The sequence below is a fragment of the Pelophylax lessonae genome (assembly GCF_965119305.1).
Source record: "Pelophylax lessonae genome assembly, chromosome: 8".
NCBI lineage: Eukaryota > Metazoa > Chordata > Amphibia > Anura > Ranidae > Pelophylax > Pelophylax lessonae.
Genome location: NC_138775.1, coordinates 58,042,605 through 58,060,972, shown reverse-complemented (window position 1 = coordinate 58,060,972; position 18,368 = coordinate 58,042,605). Strand labels below are relative to the sequence as shown.

The 18,368-nt window shown below is 42.4% G+C and overlaps 1 protein-coding gene and 1 pseudogene across 2 annotated transcripts in view; both read left to right on the top strand.

The window, feature by feature from the left end:
* Positions 1 to 15,625, top strand: part of LOC309561630 (lamina-associated polypeptide 2-like) — a 31,910-nt pseudogene extending 16,285 nt beyond the window's left edge. Inside the window, exon 3 of the transcript in view lies at positions 15,462 to 15,625. The product of the transcript in view is annotated as a lamina-associated polypeptide 2-like (transcript). The remainder of the gene's footprint in view (positions 1 to 15,461) is intronic.
* SUCLG2 (succinate-CoA ligase GDP-forming subunit beta) overlaps positions 1 to 18,368 on the top strand; it is a 444,050-nt gene that overhangs the window by 48,807 nt on the left and 376,875 nt on the right. The gene's annotated exons all lie outside the window — the stretch shown is intronic.

The following is an 18,368-nucleotide window of genomic DNA, read 5'->3' as shown; positions in this document are numbered from 1 at the left end:
ATGAAAGGTCTCAGAGAGGTTTGCACACCTACTATTTCAGAGGTTGAATGGGAGAAGTGTTTGTGAATAGCAGACGTCAAACCTGATGAACAGGCCTAGTTCTCCTCCCTGTTCCCCCTACGCACCGAGTACGATAGGTCTTTTAAACATGTTCAGTTGAAATGGTTACCTGGGGTTTCAGTAGTTGGGGACATGCTTCTATCGTAAATACTTCACTGAATCTCCCGCTGGGCCTTAATGCAAATTAGAGTCCTACGATCGTCGGCACGGTGGGGGAATTATTGTCGGTGGCGGGCACATGCTGAGCCTGTCTTTAAGGTGACAAGATGAGGTTTGTTCCTTAATGACGATCTTTGATTTACAGGCAGTTCACCTTTGTGCCGGGGGATAAAGGATCAAATGTAGTTTTTATGCTGTAGAAAACCCTACCTTTTGACTCCGGCCTACGGGCTACATTGTCCAAGCTCTCTGCAGGCTGAATGTAATCACCAGTAATAATAGAACAATGAGTGTAGGCTGAATTTGATTCATGCTACAAGTATGTGTGCGGATAGCTGTTGTTTCATTCAGCTCTAGTGATTATTCTTCACTTTTGATGCATTTTGATAAACTAGTGCTGAAGAACCATTTTTAAGCCTAGGACTGTTTGGCAGAGACACTTGTATAGCCCTTGGCTGGGTTGGTGGCTGAAGATGGGTTGTGGATAAGAAAGGGGATGGTTAGAACTTTTACCAGGTTTTTATTGCTGTCCAGGTCCCAAAAGCTTAGGTTGTCCCCAAACACTCCCAACATCTGTAAGCCCCCGTTCACACTGGGGCGACCTGTCAGGCGACCTGGTCGCCTGACAGGTCGCCGTAGGTCGCCTTCCACAGAGACGCTGTGGACCCGTTCTAATAGGAGCGACACAAGTCGCTCCGACTTAGAAAAAGGGTCCGGAGCTTCTTTGGGGCGACCTGCATTGACTTCAATGCTATGAAGTCCGTGCCGGCCGATCCGAGGTCGCGGTACGAGCAGCGCGCCGCGACCTCTGAGGTCGCCCCGGGAAGTAGCGTCGCCCCAGTGTGAACGGGGCCTAAATTCCCCATTCGCCAATGAGGCCTCCCTTCAATAAGGTAGGCAATAGGGAGCAGAGGAGCCAAGAGCAACTTTTTAAAAATAAAAAATAAAGAATTCTGTATAAAGTTTGCTGTCTAACTCTGGACCCAATGACTGCTTACATTTTCAGTATTTACTAAAAGTGACTCTGTTGCCTTTTTAATAAAAATTAAATCAAAGTTTCCAGTCGCAAATGTATTCTTTCCTGTCCTACCAACCTGTTCATGTAATATTTACTTGAGTCATGGGTGCCCAAACAGTCTTCACGTTCTTCAAGTGCTTGCACCCTCACCACACACTTTGGCTCAGTCCATTGGCCCTGCATCTAAACAGAATAAAGTAATGATATAGTGGTCTGTAGATGGACCACAGTGCACAACAGATGACCAGGCACCTGACAACAGTTGGAATTGTGTCCTATGTGAGGATTCCTCAAGAGGCCATAGCACATTTCTGAACGCGCAAGCTCCAGGGCCATAATGCTTACTCTTTATAAGTTGAAGAAATGAACTTTGCCTTTTTTGAATTATTAGTTGAATTTGTGAAATATGGTGATAAAAATTGCTTGTAGGATCCACTTTCATCCTTTTTATTAGGATGCTGTAATCTGTGTTACTTGTTCTAGAGCAGGGTCCAGGGGGCCAGATCTGGCCACTTTGCTTGCCTTTATCTGGCCCTTGAGGCACTAGTCCTTCCACTGATCCCAAAGATGGAGCACCAATTCTACTACTGACATAAACAATGGGGTACTATTCTTCCTACTGACATCAACAATGGGTACTGTCCCCCCCCCTGCTGAAACAAGAAATGGGAAACATTCTCCCACAGACACCAGGTATAGGGCACTATTCCTCCAACTGACACCAATTATAGGGCACAATGCCTCCCACTGACACCAACTGTGTAATTTTTTTTTTTACTTCCATTGACCAACAAGCCTATGGCATTGTTTTCTCCCATGGATTTTAGGGCATTTTACTCCCACTGGCCACAGTCTGGCCTCCCTGCTATTTGAAGGGCAGTAAACTGGCGGTTTGCTTCGAATGTTTGGAGACCCCTATTCTAGAGCAATAGTAAGTAGACAGGTATGATTCTAATTTAAAATTCTATACTGAAACGGGGCCTTCACTAGAACAAGGGTTGTATATCTCTTGTAATGACAAATAACTACATCTTTTTGTGTAAGTACCTTCAGATGTGTGGGTTCGGAGACCATTTTAAACGTGCATATTACAAACGCACAATCGAGTTTGACAATTTTACCTTACAAGAAATTATGCCATTAAATTGCTTGTCATATCATTTTGAACTCGCTTCCCCTAAGGCATATATCTCTCTTCACATGTTTGCGGTTTGTATTTCCCATGGCTTTCCTACAGCAAACATAAATAGACGAGTAGCAGCTGTGAAATATGCTGATCTCATGCCATCCTAAAATGCACCTGTATTTATATGTACTTACTCATTCTCCATCCTTGCTTGAGCCTGACACCTTTTAACTGTTACATCTTGGCAGCCAAGTAGGATCCTTGTCAACACAACTAACCTATTGGAATGGTGAGGCAGTACATAGCGGGTGAGGTTTGTGCTGCATTGAACCTGTAAAGAAAGCTAGTCAGGAGAGAGATGCATGGGCTACAATGACGTGAGCTCCGTTCTGTAGAAGAGTGCTGTGAGCCTGAAATGGTGCACCTCTGAGGAGGGTCCACAGGAGGCTGGGCTTGGAGTGGGTTGAATATTGGGAATCCAACCCAAAAGACTGGTGCTTGATTGTAAAACGGTCTATGAGTGGGAAAAAAAGGGGGGGGTATAGAGGTAAGTAATGTAGCTCTGTATTGTGATTGGTCAGCGGCTGATTGGCTGGGAGAATTGCGGAGGAGCTGATTGGCTGGAAAGCACAAGCGTGAATTTGTGATCTGCACAACTGCAGAGCACCTGTTGCATAATTTATTTGACTATTCATCCATGGATTATCTACACATATGAAAGACTTAATTTACATAGTTACATAGTAGGTGAGGTTGAATAAAGACAATAGTCCAGTTCAACCTGTGTAGGTGTGTGTGGCTGTAATCATCTAACATCGTCCTTAATGTCCTGATCCTTGAGATGTAAGTCTAAGAGTCTTTTGAAAGTCACCATACTACCCGCAGAAACCACCTCTTGTGGTAGAGAATTCCACAATCTTGTAGCCCTAACAGTAAAGAACCCTCCTCGTTGCCTGAGGTTAAAACGCTTCTCCTCTAATCGTATGTCCTCGAGTACTCATGCAATTCCTTCGAATAAATAGCTTTTTTTCTAAGCTGAGATCCCCATTAAGATATTTATAAATTGCTATCATGTCCCCTCTCAGACGTCTCTTCTCCAGGGAAAATAAATCGAGCGATTGCGGCCGCTCTTCATAGTCAAGGTCCTCCAACCCCCTAATCAGTTTAGTTGCCCTTCTCTGGACTCTCTCCAGTTTCTTATTTTTAAAGCGCACTGGTCACTTTTAATTAGAAGTGTTGTTCACTCAAAGATTATTTTGCACTGCAATGTTCATCAAATTTCTGCAGTTTTTGTTTTATTAAACTTGAAATCATCAAGTGTCTGATTTATTTATTCAACTTTGAGCACCTGTCACTTTATAAAGTTTGAGGTGGCTAGTGAGCCCAGGGGAAGTCTTGTTGAGCGTGAGAAAACCTGGTGGTGGTGGTCGGGGGGGGGGATTTGTTGGGCTGGAGCACCGTATATCGGGGTCTGCAATGGGCCCATGCAGCGAGATGCTGCAGTCAAAGCCGATTGAGCTTCAGAGACAGGTGGCTTTGCATTTTTGTTTTGTATGAAGCTAAACCCCTGTATGGGTTATCTATTTTGTAAAGACTTTATTTTTTTTTTTTAATAAAAGTGGGCTACTAGGCCATTAACTACCCAGATAGCAAGGATAACTTTCCACACATTTTCACAAGCAAGTTGTACACTTGCAGAGCACTTGAAACACAAGTTCTAGTTGACACTTTTCCAATTTGTACCAAGTCTCCAGCAAAAGCAAAGTTGCAGTGGTGAGTCTACAGCAAGAGCTCTGCAAGTTACAGTGACCCCTGTGGTGGAATGACTATTGCGCAACATAACTGAACCATAACTTGCAGCAGACTTGCAGAATGTTTGCAAAGAAAATTGATCTGGAGTTATGCAATGCGGACTTGCTGCAATTGTGCAACAAACTTGTGAAGCCTGGCAAGTCATTTTCAAACTTGCAGCTATATTGCTTTCTATGTGGGTATGGTTCCTGTCTGCTGTGGATTCACTGTACAAACACTAACACAAGAGTTCAACACCCCCATATCACAAAGCTTGTCTAAAGACAATAGACTATGGATCAGCGAACATTCCCTTTACAATGCCACCATTTACTTGGAAACCTGGACAGTTTCTATACCTTTTAGTAAACCAACACCCATGCAATCTTATGTCTAGGCTTTAGATCTCCGGAGGCAGCACTTTGTCAACTATTTAGAAAGATGTACTTACTCACCAGAGTGGTTTGGTGTGCAGACATGTGCCATGGAAGCATGTTCTGACCCTATAACCATTGCCATTTTTTTTTTTTTTAATGGATACAATTATCAATTTGTTGATTCTTTTTGTTGAAGTTGCACCGTGCTAAGTCTTACAAGAAGTTATCTTACCATTTCATTTTCTGGCCCTTTAATTTGTGGCCATGCAAATTGAATGTTTGAAGCGGAGAAGAGCAGAGGCTGTATGGAACAAATGAAATGGTGCCCAGATAAAATGTGTAAGTCTGCAGAGCCGTGGGATCTGTGTGGTGTTGTACATATGGTGCAGCAGAAGTGTGGAGCTGAGGACTTCCCACTCTTGTTCCTACCACCCCCAGAAGCAATCTGCACTTATTATCCTGTTACTGAGTGTACAAACTAGTTTATTCAGGCAAAGACTGGAGTTTTTACCTTTTTGCTTCTCTGTGTGCTACTGTAAGCTCCAATATGTAACTACATACCGGCAAAAAGACACGGTTCCGAATTTCATCAAACATCTGTGTTTTGGCAAAGGTCTACTCATGGTTCAAACTTCAGAATAAGCATTACGGGTTATCTTATAACAGTTTTTATTTTCAGTGCCTTTGCATAGATATTGATGGCACATCGCCAGCCTTTTGTTGACAGAAAGTGAAACTGATTTGGCTAGAATGCTGCAACAAGACAAATCATCGTTAAAGCCCAACTCTGTGCAAAAATGACATTTAAGTAGCGCATTGTGCATAAATTGCCTTAAACTCATCCTAAGCCATCTTGCAGTGTAATGTATCAAAATTACAGTTTTCTCTCTGACCCAAGCTGATATACTGCACTGGGGCCAGGCAATTTGCCCTGCTCGTTGTCATTTTGGGCTGCTTCCATCGCTTCAGCTGAGTAAAATGGGCATTTGGATAGCTTAGGAGGAGGCTAGTTGGAAGAGATTAATTACAGGGAGAATGCTAAAATCCTGGAGTTGAGCTTAAAAATGGTTCTAAAGCCTAAAAATGTTTTACCGTAATGCATTCCTCACTCAAAACGGTAGTAGTCTTCTCTCCCAAGCTCTCACAGGCTTTGCTGAGACAGCGGAAGCCATTGGCTCCCACTGCTGTCAGTTAAATCCTGTGAACGGAGGGTGGGTCCAAGCTGTGCTTTCTGTGTTTATGGACACAGGCAGCGTGGCTTGGGATCAAGCCTGCACAAGTGTCCCCATAGCAGCCAGAATGCTATGGGACACTAGGAGTAGGAAGTGAGGAGGAGCTAAGAGCACCAGTGGGGGACCCGAGCAGAGGAGGTTCAGGGCCGCTCTGTGTAATTCCATTGCACAGAGCAGGTAAGTATAACATATTTGTAATTAAAAAAAAAACTTTTAGATTTTTATTTTCTAAATGGTAAAATATCAAGGCATATTCACAACGTATTACGCAATTACTCTTGCATTGTGATACTTAGCCATTTCAACATAAACCGAAAAAGAAAAAAAAAAGCCTGCTGATTAACCTACATTGAGTATACTGTATTACAAATACCAAGAATTGTAATTCTCACATCTAATCACAAATGTAACCAATTACCTTTATCCACATCTGACAGCAACCCTTAATTCCTATACCATATACCTTAAATATTGAAATTAATAAACCTTTAATAAAAATGTTTTTGCTATGTTTTTAGTTTTAACTATTAATCGCATCAGCTTTAATATAATAATCTGTATATTTAAATGTGATCATAAACTGTTGTATCTCCACCTGATCTAAAGTTTAGTCTATAAATTGTTTCCACCTATTACAGAAATTAACTTGGGTCTGATTTGAGAGTTTCATACTTAATTTTTCAATGTATAGCATTCTTTATATATTTGGCCTCATGCACATGGGGCGTTTAGCCCCTGTGCATGAGATTCTGGTGTTTTGGTTAGAGTGTAAAACACAGATACACCGTCCAGCCCCATTTCCAATAGCCAAAAGAGGCTGAAAGCTGCTGGATAATGTACTGAATGGTGCTAACGTTTGGGGCAGTATGTGCCCAAGGACAAATGCCTGGATTACAGACATACGATTTGGGCATTTTTTTCCGGGAAACCTACTGCCCTAAATGGTATTACCATTCTGTGTCCTGTCCACACGCAGCAGCTTTCAGCCTCTGACCGAGTTGTACAGGCTGTGGTGGACAGCACGCCGTAATAAAGACGGAGTAATCTCATGCAGAAAAGCTAAGTTCCCAGTGTGCATGAGGCCTAAGGGTCTTGAGCATAGTCAAATTTAGGGTATATTGAGATTGCTGTGGGGTTCCTGAGGAATAAATAATTGAGGTTGGTTTACAGACTTTTTTTTTTTGTTTACTTAAAATGCAGGTGTACTTTTATGTAAATTGTGGATAAGGCAGCTTCAAGTAGCACCCATAATGCATTTATCAATAAGGCAAGAACTGTTAAAGTGCTGCAAGTCATCTAATGATCTGTATAGGATTCCATAGTAGAAGTAGAGACCTAGGACGCTGGTAACACCAAGCACTTACTGCTTGGCCTGCTCATTGCTAAATTAGTGTTTTAGTGCTCTGGTATCTCTTGAAATCATTGCATATGCATCAGGCCTGGTAAAAGAGAATCGTCTCTAACTCACTGAATGTTACTGGTCTGGCCACTTTGATACCTGGGCAACAGATTTAGAAGTACGTCAAAGCTCAAAAATCCTTGCCAGGGAAGACCTTGGATTTTTTCCTGTGTTTTACATCTTGCTTTTGGAGACCTTGGATGTGTCTGCATCTGAGTTTTTAGACTTTATCAGTGTATTTTAATCAATAGATTAATTGTGACGCTTAAAGCGGAGCTTCACCCAATAGTGGAAGCTCGGCTTGTCTGCTTCCTCCCTCTCTCTGCTGCCACATTTTACCTGATTTTTAAAAGGTACCTGCTCCCACTTCCAGCTCAGTTCGCCTAATACCCCGTGCTGTGGGTGTGAGTGCACTACTGCTATTGCCACTGTTTTTACATTATTTGTAGCTGCTGACTTGTAATTTTTTTCTGAAGGAGCATGGAGCTTCTCTTTAAGACCAGAACTGTGGTTAATTCTGAGTTTCCAATGCAAATTTCAATAATTTGGACATCTTTCAAGTGGGAAACCTGTTCTGCGATATTTGTCTAAGATGGGATTTCTTTCACTTTGGAAAGAATGCTCTACCGGTTGTGTCTACAAGGCAAATATGAAGGGAAATACCCCCCCAGTTGAGACTCTTGGCAATTGTAATGGGGTTTTTATCTATTCACTACTTAATGCAAAAGAAAAAAAAATAGATTGTGCCTTTTAGATTAAATTAATCGTACCACTCTACAGGGCTTTATTAGTTTATAATCGCTGGGTTGTTTATTAGTTATGTAATTTTTGGAGGGGATTCAAAAGGCTGTGTTATCTCTCAAACTCGGTTTGTGAATTATTGCCAACCAATTAATTGTTAATCATTTGGAGATTACATCAGTTTACTGGTCATACTTGGCAGTACCTCGTTTGATCTTTTTCTAAAACGTTCCCAGTTTGTGGCTTATTTAGTACCCCCGTGCCGTGGGTGTTGAGTGACTGCACTACTGTTATTGCCAAGTTGTCTTCTGCTGGATACTGCAGTTAAAATGGGTCCTCTGAAGTATACGAGGACAAAATTTATATTTGCTTCTGTTATCTGAATTTTACACATTGTTACCAGTTTCCTTAGCTTATCCTCAGAGGATGCAAAGAACTTTTTTTTCATTAGTGGAATCCTAGCCAAAAATGGGTGCCATATTTGTGTGTATTAATTGCTTTGGCATAGGAAAACACAGTTGAAGTTCTTACCAGGCCCTGAGGGAGGAAAGACAAATTGATGAGAAATTCAGGGACTAGGCAGTCCAATTTGGGAGCCTGTGGGAGCTTTTAAGAAGTTGGGGAAGAAATCTTAGACACCAAACCTCACTTAAACTGTTTTGGCTTTCTGGTTTTAACCAGCCATGCCCAAGAAACTGGTGTCTGGCAACTGTTTTTAAGAGAAAAAGCAGTTGGCTGTTGATTTCGAAAGTAAGAGAAAGGGATAGGCTTGGAGAATATTGCATTGGAGGGTTAGTGGGATGTATTGAGCAGAGAGCAGATCTAAGATTCTTGTAGGCCATCCTTGAGGCCCATTAAGTTAATGATTCTTTTTTCCGGGAAGGTAAACTTTGGGACCAATAAAGAGACGTCTACAACTAAAAACAAGATTGCAAGAATAAACAGAAAAAAAAATGTCTTGTTGTATGTTTTCTTTCCACTTGCAATGTTAAAACATTTAAACTTGTTAGAAAATTTGAATACTCCAGGAAGAGTCAAGTCCCCAGCACAGCCCCCTCCCTACTAGTACGTAATAGCCCTCTCCTCTTCTGGTAATGTTTACTTACTGACTGTCTTACTTCTCTGCCCCTCCCATCACCTCTTGTATAACCTTTTTATATAGCATCCTACCGTCACCAATGAAGGGGCAACATTCCTCCCGCCGTCACCAATGAAGGGGCAAAATTCCTCCTGCCGGCACCAACGAAGGGGCAACATTCCTCCCGCTGTCACCAAAAAAAGGGCTTTATTTACTCTCACTGCCCTAGTCCAGCCTCTCTAAAGTCTGAAGGACAGTTACCTGGCCCTTTTGTTTAGAATGTTTGGAGACCCCTGCTATAGAATTCACTTGAGTGACATCTCTGTCTGCTTACATCACATCCAAGATGGCAGCAGTCTCCAGGTTTATGGATGTCTTAAGAAAGAGACTTTGAGGTCATGTGTTTTTGAGTTTTATTACACTGCTTACGTTTTCTTAAAAACTACACGCGCTTACAGACCATGTTGAATAATCTCTCTTTATTGCTTAAGGTTGGTTTTTTTCCCAAGGTGTACTTGTTTCTTTGTATTATAGCATCCCCAGCTATAAAATAAATGAGTCTGCAGCAGGCATCCCTAAACGGCAGACCACGTCACTCTCCCTTTCGGACTGCCGATGTCCCGCCATTTAGGAGCCTTTCTCCCCCCTGCCGGCACTCTGTAATCCTCACAGAGCTGACAGCGCGACGTGGGACAGTTCTGCATGGAGAGCGGAGCTGCCGGAGGTTAAGAAGCCAGTGATTGGCTGCTAGAATTAAGGGCAGTCCTAGCAGCCAATCACTATCTTGCAAAGCCCGCATCCATCCAGACAGCACAGCATTTCTCCCTCCGATCTGTCTGTGTAAGGTAGGACAGTGAGGGTGATGAAGTTTAAAAGGGCTAAGGACTGAATGCGGGGAGGGGGATGCCGAGGATTGCAGTGATGAGGCTGAGGACATCAAAGTGGGAGGTGCAGAGGTTTGGAATGTGGGGGGGACTGAGGACATTACTGTTAATGGGGGTTGATGTCAAGTAAGTGTGAGAACACTTCTGTGAAAGGGGTGGAGGGGGATGTTGTAAAGGGGGAGCTCCTCAAGAGGGGATCTTGATGTGAATGGGGAGGGGACTGTGATATGCAGTGGGGACTGAGGACGCTGATGTAAGAATTGGTTAAGATCTGTGCATGTGCATTCGGTGCACACATCAAGGGCTGCACTACACACGAGAAACACAGAAGTTCTTTACCCTTGTTTTTTCTTTTAAATTGCGTCGCACCAAGCTGCATGGTGCTGCAGCAACATGCGGCTTTGCGCATGTGAAAATGCGCGATGGTACCGACACGATATTTGGACCTCTGCTAGAAGAAAATTTTACTGACCGGACCTCGGTGAATTGTAATTCAATACCCTCTGGTCAACAGGGTACTTCAAGTACTGGCAGTCCTTTTTTTTTTTTTTTTTTTTTTTTTCTCAATATATTCCAATCTGGAACTGAACTCTGGGCAAATGGCAACACACAGATGGAATACAGTATATACAATGCCTTGCGAAAGTATTCGGCCCCCTTGAACTTTGCGACCTTTTGCCACATTTCAGGCTTCAAACCTAAAGATATAAAACTGTAATTTTTTTGTGAAGAATCAAGTGGAACACAATCATGAAGTGGGACAAAATTTATTGGATATTTCAAACTTTTTTAACAAATAAAAAACTGAAAAATTGGGCGTACAAAATTATTCAGCCCCTTTACTTTCAGTGCAGCAAACTCTCTCCAGAAGTTCAGTGAGGATCTCTGAATGATCCAATGTTGACCTAAATGATGATAAATAGAATCCACCTGTGTGTAATCAAGTCTCCGTATAAATGCACCTGCACTGTGATGCTCTCTGCGCTTTAAACTGACCTCTGAGACTATCATGAAGAACAAGGAACACACCAGGCAGGTCCGAGATACTGTTGTGAAGTTTAAAGCCGGATTTGGATACAAAAAGATTTCCCAAGCTTTAAACATCCTAAGGAGCACTGTGCAAGCGATATTGAAATGGAAGGAGTATCAGACCACTGCAAATCTACGAAGACCTGGCCGTCCCTCTAAACTTTCAGCTCATACAAGAAGACTGATCAGAGATGCAGCCAAGAGACCCATGATCATGTTGTTTAAAGTTTGCTGTAAGCCACCTGGGAGACACACAAAACATGTGGAAGAAGGTGCTCTGGTCAGATGAAACCAAAATCGAACTTTTTGGCAACAATGCAAAACGTAAGTTTGGCGTAAAAGCAACACAGCTCATCACCCTGAACACACCATCCCCACTGTCAAACATGGTGGTGGCAGCATCATGGTTTGGGCCTGCTTTTCTTTAGCAGGGACAGGGAAGATGGTTAAAATTGATGGGAAGATAGATGGAGCCAAATACAGGACTATTCTGGAAGAAAACCTGATGGAGTCTGCAAAAGACCTGAGACTGGGACGGAGATTTGTCTTCCAACAAGACAATGATCCAAAACATAAAGCAAAATCTACAATGGAATGGTTCACAAATAAACATATCCAGGTGTTAGAATGGCCAAGTCAAAGTCCAGACCTGAATCCAATCGAGAATCTGTGGAAAGAACTGAAAACTGCTGTTCACAAGCACTCTTTATCCAACCTCACTGAGCTCGAGCTGTTTTGCAAGGAGGAATGGGCAAAAATTTCAGTCTCTCAATGTGCAAAACTGATAGAGACATACCCCAAGCGACTTACAGCTGTAATCGCAGCAAAAGGTGGCGCTACAAAGTATTAACGCAATTTGGCAAGGCACTGTATAAGGATGTTGCTTTACCTGCCAAAGGATTTGAATTCTCCTCCATCCAGTTCTAGTTTACAAAACTTTTTATTTTGTTTTTTCATTGTTTAGCAATGCATATATTTTATGGGTCAGTAATAACTCTGCCCCAGTGCACAGAAATTCCAGGACCTGCTGCAGTTAAATTACACCTATAGCTCAGGTTCCCTCCTCAGCCTGTAAATGGGACAGTAAGAAGAGATGTAGCAAGATAATATCATCTCTTTGTCTAGTCCTTCCATCATAGTGATCCTTGTTAGTACTGCAGTGCAGTTGACTGGCTCATTGTTTTGACTCTCCCACCTCCCTGTCTTAGCTCTGCTGTACAGGGACTGCAAAAAGCTGATAAACCGCTTGTAATTAAAAAAAAAAACATTTAATTTTTTTTTTTTTAAATAATTTATGGCCACAGCTTACGCTTTCATTTTATAACCTTGTAATAAAAAAATTAGTTCTATTTGACAATCCAATGTAGGCTTATTTGGTCATCTCTTTCCATAACTTCCTGGATTCCCTGCATCCTTTGCAGCTTCTCAATATCGAAGGCTCCATTCACACCTGAGCATATTGATTTACTGGCCTTTTTTTTTTAAGCTTTTTTTTTTTTTTTTTTTCCCCCAGCTTTTTATACGATTTTTAAAATGTATTACAAGCGTTTTGCAGCTTCAGGCGTTTTTGTTTAACCAATAGAAAGCGCTAGGGGGAGGAGAGGGAAAAGTTAGGAAATTAGGGGTGGAGAGCTGCTATTTGAGCGTTTTTATGAACATTTTTCTGCTCAAGTCAGGCATTTCTATTGAAGTCTATGGGGCCAAAAACGCTTAAATCTGCAAAAAAAAGTAGCTCGTTCTTTTTTGAGCTTCAGGCGACAGAACGCTCAGATGCAAAAAAGGGGCCATTGAAATGAATGGACTTTTGCTTGTTTTGGGGCTTTAGAGCTGAACGTTTTACAAGCTGAAAATCACTCAGGTGTTACATAGTGATAGTTAGTGACTGTTAATTACTGTCAATAGTACATTGTATATCACTGTATGTTTCGGTTGTTAAGGTGCCCATCTAATTATTTTTTTAAACTATCGATGCTCCCTGCTGATAGCCCTGCTTGTGGAAGAGAATTCCACATCCTTACCGCTCTGACGGTAAAGAAACAGCTTCTCTTCTAATTTTAGTAAACGGCCACGTCCTTTTTAAATTTCTATTTTGCTAAAAAAGTTTGTTCGCAATGCTAGGGTTGCCAGTACGGTATTTGTACATTGATATCATATCCCCTCCCAAGCATCTCCTCTCCAGAGAGAATAGGTTCAATTCTTGTAGTCTTTCCTCATAGCTGATGTCCTCCATTCCCTTTATTATCTTTGTTGTCCTTCTCTGGACTCTCTCCAGTTCCAGCACATCCTTCCTAAGGATCGGTGCGCAGAACTGGATGGCATACTCAAGATGCGGCCGGACCAGTGTCTTGTAGGTGTGAACAGGGCCTTAGGATTACTCTTCTTCTCAGCACGTCTGTAGTTCAGAACTCAGGTGTTATGTTAAAAGAGCCAACTTGTCAAAATCTTCAGTTACAGGCGGTCCCCGGGTTACAAACATCCGACTTACAAATGACTCCTACTTACAAGTGGAGGGAGACAGAAAGTGAAGATAAATTCACTCCTGTAATAAGAGTTCTCATGGGAATAAGGTTGTCCCCAATGAAGCTTTATCACCAATCCTTGTTTCTACCACAACCCAAAATTTTCAAAAACCAATTGTCCTTGGGACAGAAAGTGAGGTGTGATCTTCTGAACAGGGGTAGAGCCAGCAAAACATTATAGTACAGGGGTGTTAACCCTTCCCTATGCTATCCAAAAACTTAAATATTCTTTTGGCTGGGGCTACACTTAAAAAATGTACCTGTTCTGACTTACAAACAAATTAGACTTAAGAACAAACCTACAGTCGCTATCTTGTTTGTAACCCGGGGACCACCTGTACGTCACTTCTGGTGACTCTCCAAGTATTTGCAGATTTAGACGTCTTGGCTGTTTTCACAGAACACCGGCAGTGTTTACTCTACAATAATGAGTGGACATTTAGTCCACCCGCTAGTAACCAGCGTGGTCGCCTCCAAGGCGGCGACACCTTTTTTTTTAACTCAGCCGGTGTTCTATCAAAACAGCCAAGTCGTCGTGTACTGTAGTGCAGAGGCGTAACTAGAATCTTCAGGGCCCCGGTGCAAGAAACCATGAAGGGCCTCACAGACCCCTGGCCGGGGCCCTTCCCTTTAAGCCTTTTTCTCTTCCCACTGATCCTGGGGCACTTTATTATGGTCCCGCAGCGAGACCCTTTCACAAGTTCTGCAGTGGGCCCGCTTCCTGCCATCTTGGGGCCTCCCCACAGTGGTGGAATGCCAGGGTCTGATTGCCAGTGTGACCTTTGCAATCCTGGAAGTTGACCCACTGGTGTCAGTAGTTTATTTTTAGTATTTTAATTGTATTTTTTTTATCATTTTGTTTTTTTTACAATGTCACTGACTATGACTCTGTCCATTCAGAAAAGGAAGGAGCTGGTAAATTACATATTTACCGACCCCCTTCCTGGTTCTCTATTGTGACACATCCCCTGCAGCAGCCGGCAGGAGAGGGGAGGGAGCACAGTAGTGGGGGAGACCAGGGGAGCACACAGGGGCCCAGAGACAGCAGAACACACGTGAACTGAATAGGAGGAGTGGTGGGGGCAGCATACAGGGGATCCAATCTCCTCCATTTTCTCCTCCCAGCTACAGGAGTAAAAAGGACAGTGATTTCTCTACATGCTGCCCCCTGCCGCCCCTCCTATCCAGGTGTATAGGGGAGCCGTAAAGGCCCCTTGGAGCATGTGGCCCGGTTGCAATTGCAACCCCTGTATTTACGCCCCTGCCATAGTGTATACGCTGCTGGTATTTTGTGAAAACAGCCAATTCGCCGTGTACCATAGTGTATACGCTGCTGGTAATGATTAAGCACAAGATGTATGTGTGAAACGCGTCTGCGAGACTTCATGCTGGTGTCTTTGGTGTCATCATTTGCAACTTTTGGAAATAAAGGTATTTGATACCTATTGGAATCCCTGGATGTGCGGCCAATTCTTTTCCTACAAGTGTTCCCACGGAGGCGGGCCGGGGCCAGCACTCTACTGGATATCCTATCTTCTGGCAATCACCACACACTATACACCTGGAGCAGTGTCTTTCCTTTCTTCCGTAGTGTATACGCTGCTGGTATTCTGTGAAAACAGCCGCCGTCAAAATCTGCAATTACTGCTGCTGGAGAGTCACTGGAAGTGACATAATTGAAGATTTTGACGAGCTGGCTCTTTTGACAGAACACAGGCTCTGTGAAATGTGTGACACAGCAATGCCTACTCACAGGGCATAGTGACTACATCTCACAGAGTTCGAGGAAGTAAATGTGTTCGGATCCTCCCAAAGTAGGTTTACGAACGTCAAGATGGTTTGGGTTAATAGGGATAAGCTAGAAATAATTGAAATACAATGTCTAAATGAATATATGATCTTACATTTTGACCATACATACACTGTAATGAATGCAAAGATGCATTTATTTGTGTCTGTTAGATCTGCCTGGAATTCACTCTCCAAAAAGAGGAAGGTGCCCACAGTAAGGTATCCCCATCCTGTCTGCCCTTTCTTTCCATGTCAAGGAAGAGTTAACAACGAAGGCTGCCAGCTGGGACAGACCACCGGGGCCGTCCCCGTCTTCACAGATGTTCTGCTTTCCGCTCCAGGCTTTTGTGACAAGGAAGAGATGTACTTTTCAGATTTAACGTGTTCTAGCTGTGGAATGGCTTTAAGCAAGCTTTTATGATCAACCTTTCCTTACAAATAGAGTTGAAATGTTGAACATTTGCAATCATAAAAATTTAAGGCACTTTTTGTTAGTTTTGGTACAGTTACTTTTTTTTATTTTTATTGTTTTGGCGATGCAAGGAGTGTTTTATGGGTCAGCAATAAAAAGGTTGTTCATGGAGTAAAGACAAGCAATCAAGTTAAAATAAAATCATATTTTAAAATGTGACTCTTGCTCAGGTTACTGAATCTGTTCTTATTTTACAATTAATATTACACTCAGAAGGGAGGATTTTATTTCAGCAAGGTTTTTTTAGTTGCAGTTTTTCTCACTTGAACAGTTTAAAGGAAAGGAGAGCAAGTTAGTAAAGAAATCGATCTTACTGTTTGCTTGAAATTATTTAAAATCTATACTTTGCAATAAAACCAGCGAGTTCACTTTGAATTCCTGTAACCCATTTCTGATGTCTAATATCCGGTAGGAAATATAACAAAAAGATTTTTGAATTTCTAAACCATGGATCTATTTACCAGGTTGTATTTTTCTTTATAAGAGATTATGCTATTAAGGCTCCGTTCACATGTAGGCGTTTTGGGGCGTTTTTGGGGCGTTTTTCTGCTCTAGGATCAGCTCTCAAAACGCCCAACAAGACAAATCCTATTCATTTCAATGGCCCCTGTTCACATCTGAGCGTTTTGAAGCTGTATACAAAACGCCCAACGCTCAAAAAAGTACATGAGCTTCTTTTTGGGCAGATTACAGGCGTTTTCCATTGATCTCTATTGAATCTAAAAACGCCTGCACAAAAATCGCGGTAAAAATCGCGGTAAAATCGCGGTAAAAAACGCCGCAAAAATCGCGGTAAAATCGCGGTAAAAAACGCGCGAAAAACGCTACGCTCAGGTGTGAATGTAGCCTTAGGCTCAAGATTAAAAAAAATAAATAAATAAATAATACTGAAGAAATGACACTTTGCTACAATGTAAAGTAGTGAGTGTACAGTTTTTCTAACAGTGTATATTTGCTGTCCCCTCAAAAACTGCTGGCAACAGAAGTGAGTACACCCCTAAGTGAAAATGTCCAAATTGGGCCCAATTAGCCATTTACGGTGTCATAAGACTCGTTAGTGTTACAAGGTCTCTGGTGTGAATGGGGAGCTGGTGTGTTAGATTTGGTGTTATCGCTCTCACTCTCCCATACTGGTCATTGGAAGTTCAACATGGCACCTCATGGCAAAGAACTCCCTGAGGCTCTGAAAAATAGAATAGTTGCTCTACGTAAAGATGTCCCAGGCTATAGGAAGATTGCCTAGGCTGTAGAAAGATTGCCAAGACTCTGAAACTGAGATGCAGCATGGTGGCCAAGACCATACAGCGGCTTAACAGGACAGGTTCCACTCAGAACAGGCCACGCCATGGTCAACCAAAGAAGTTGAGTGGTCGGCGTCATTTCCAGACGTTGTATTTGGGAAATAGACGTATGAGTGCTGCCAACATTGCTGCAGAGTTTGAAGGGGTGGGGGGGTCAGCCTGTCAGTGCTCAGACCATACGCCGTACACTGCATCAAATGAGTGCATGGCTGTCATCCCAGAAGGATGCCTCTTCTAAAGATGATGCACAAGAAAGCCCGCAAACAGTTTGATGAAGACAAGCAGACTAAGAACCTGGAACCATGTCCTGTGGTCTGATGAGACCAAGATAAAACTCATTTGGTTCAGATGGTGTCAAGCATGTGTGGCCGCAACCAGGTGAGGAGTGCAAAGACAAGTGTGTCTTGCCTACAGTCAAGCATGGTGGTGGGAGTGTCATGGTCTGGGGCTGCATGAGTGCTGCCGGCACTGGAGAGCTACAGTTCATTGAGGGAACCATCAGTGACAACATATACTGTGACATACTGAAGCGGAGCATGATCCCCTTCCTTCGGAGACTGGGCCGCAGGGCAGTAGGGCAGTATTCCACCATAACGACCCCAAACACACCTCCAAGATGACCACTGCCTTGCTAAAGAAGCTGAGGGTAAAGGTGATGGACTGGCCAAGCATGTCTCCAGACCTAAACCCTATTGAGCGTCTATGGGGAATCCGCAAACAGAAGGTGGAGGAGCGCAAGGTCTCGAACATCCACCAGCTCCGTGATGTCATCATGGAGGAGTGGAAGAGGACTCAATTGGCAACCTGTGAAGCTCTGGTGAACTCCATGTCCAAGAGGGTTAAGGCAGTACTGTAAAATAATGGTGGCCACACAATATTGACACTTTTGACCCAATTTGGAGATTTTAACTTAGGGGTGTACTCACTTTTGTTGCCAGCGGGTTAGACATTATGGTTGTGTGTTGAGTAGTTTTGAGGGGACAGACAATTTTATACTGTTATACATGCTGTACACTCACTACTTTACATTGTAGCAAAGTGTCATTTCTTCAGTGTTGTCACGTGAAAAGATATAATAAAATATTTACAAAAATGTGAGGGGTGTACTCACTTTTGTGAGATACTGTGTATGTATGTATGTGTGTGGATAGATAGATAGATGCGTGTGTGTGTGTGTGTGTGTATGTATTATGTGTGTATATATACATGTGTGTGTGTGTGTGTATATAGATAGATAGATATATATATATATATATATATATATATATATATATATATATATCTATCTATGTGTGTGTGTGTGTGTGTGTGTGTGTGCGTATATATATATATATATATATATATATATATATATATATATATATATATATATATATATATATATGTGTGTG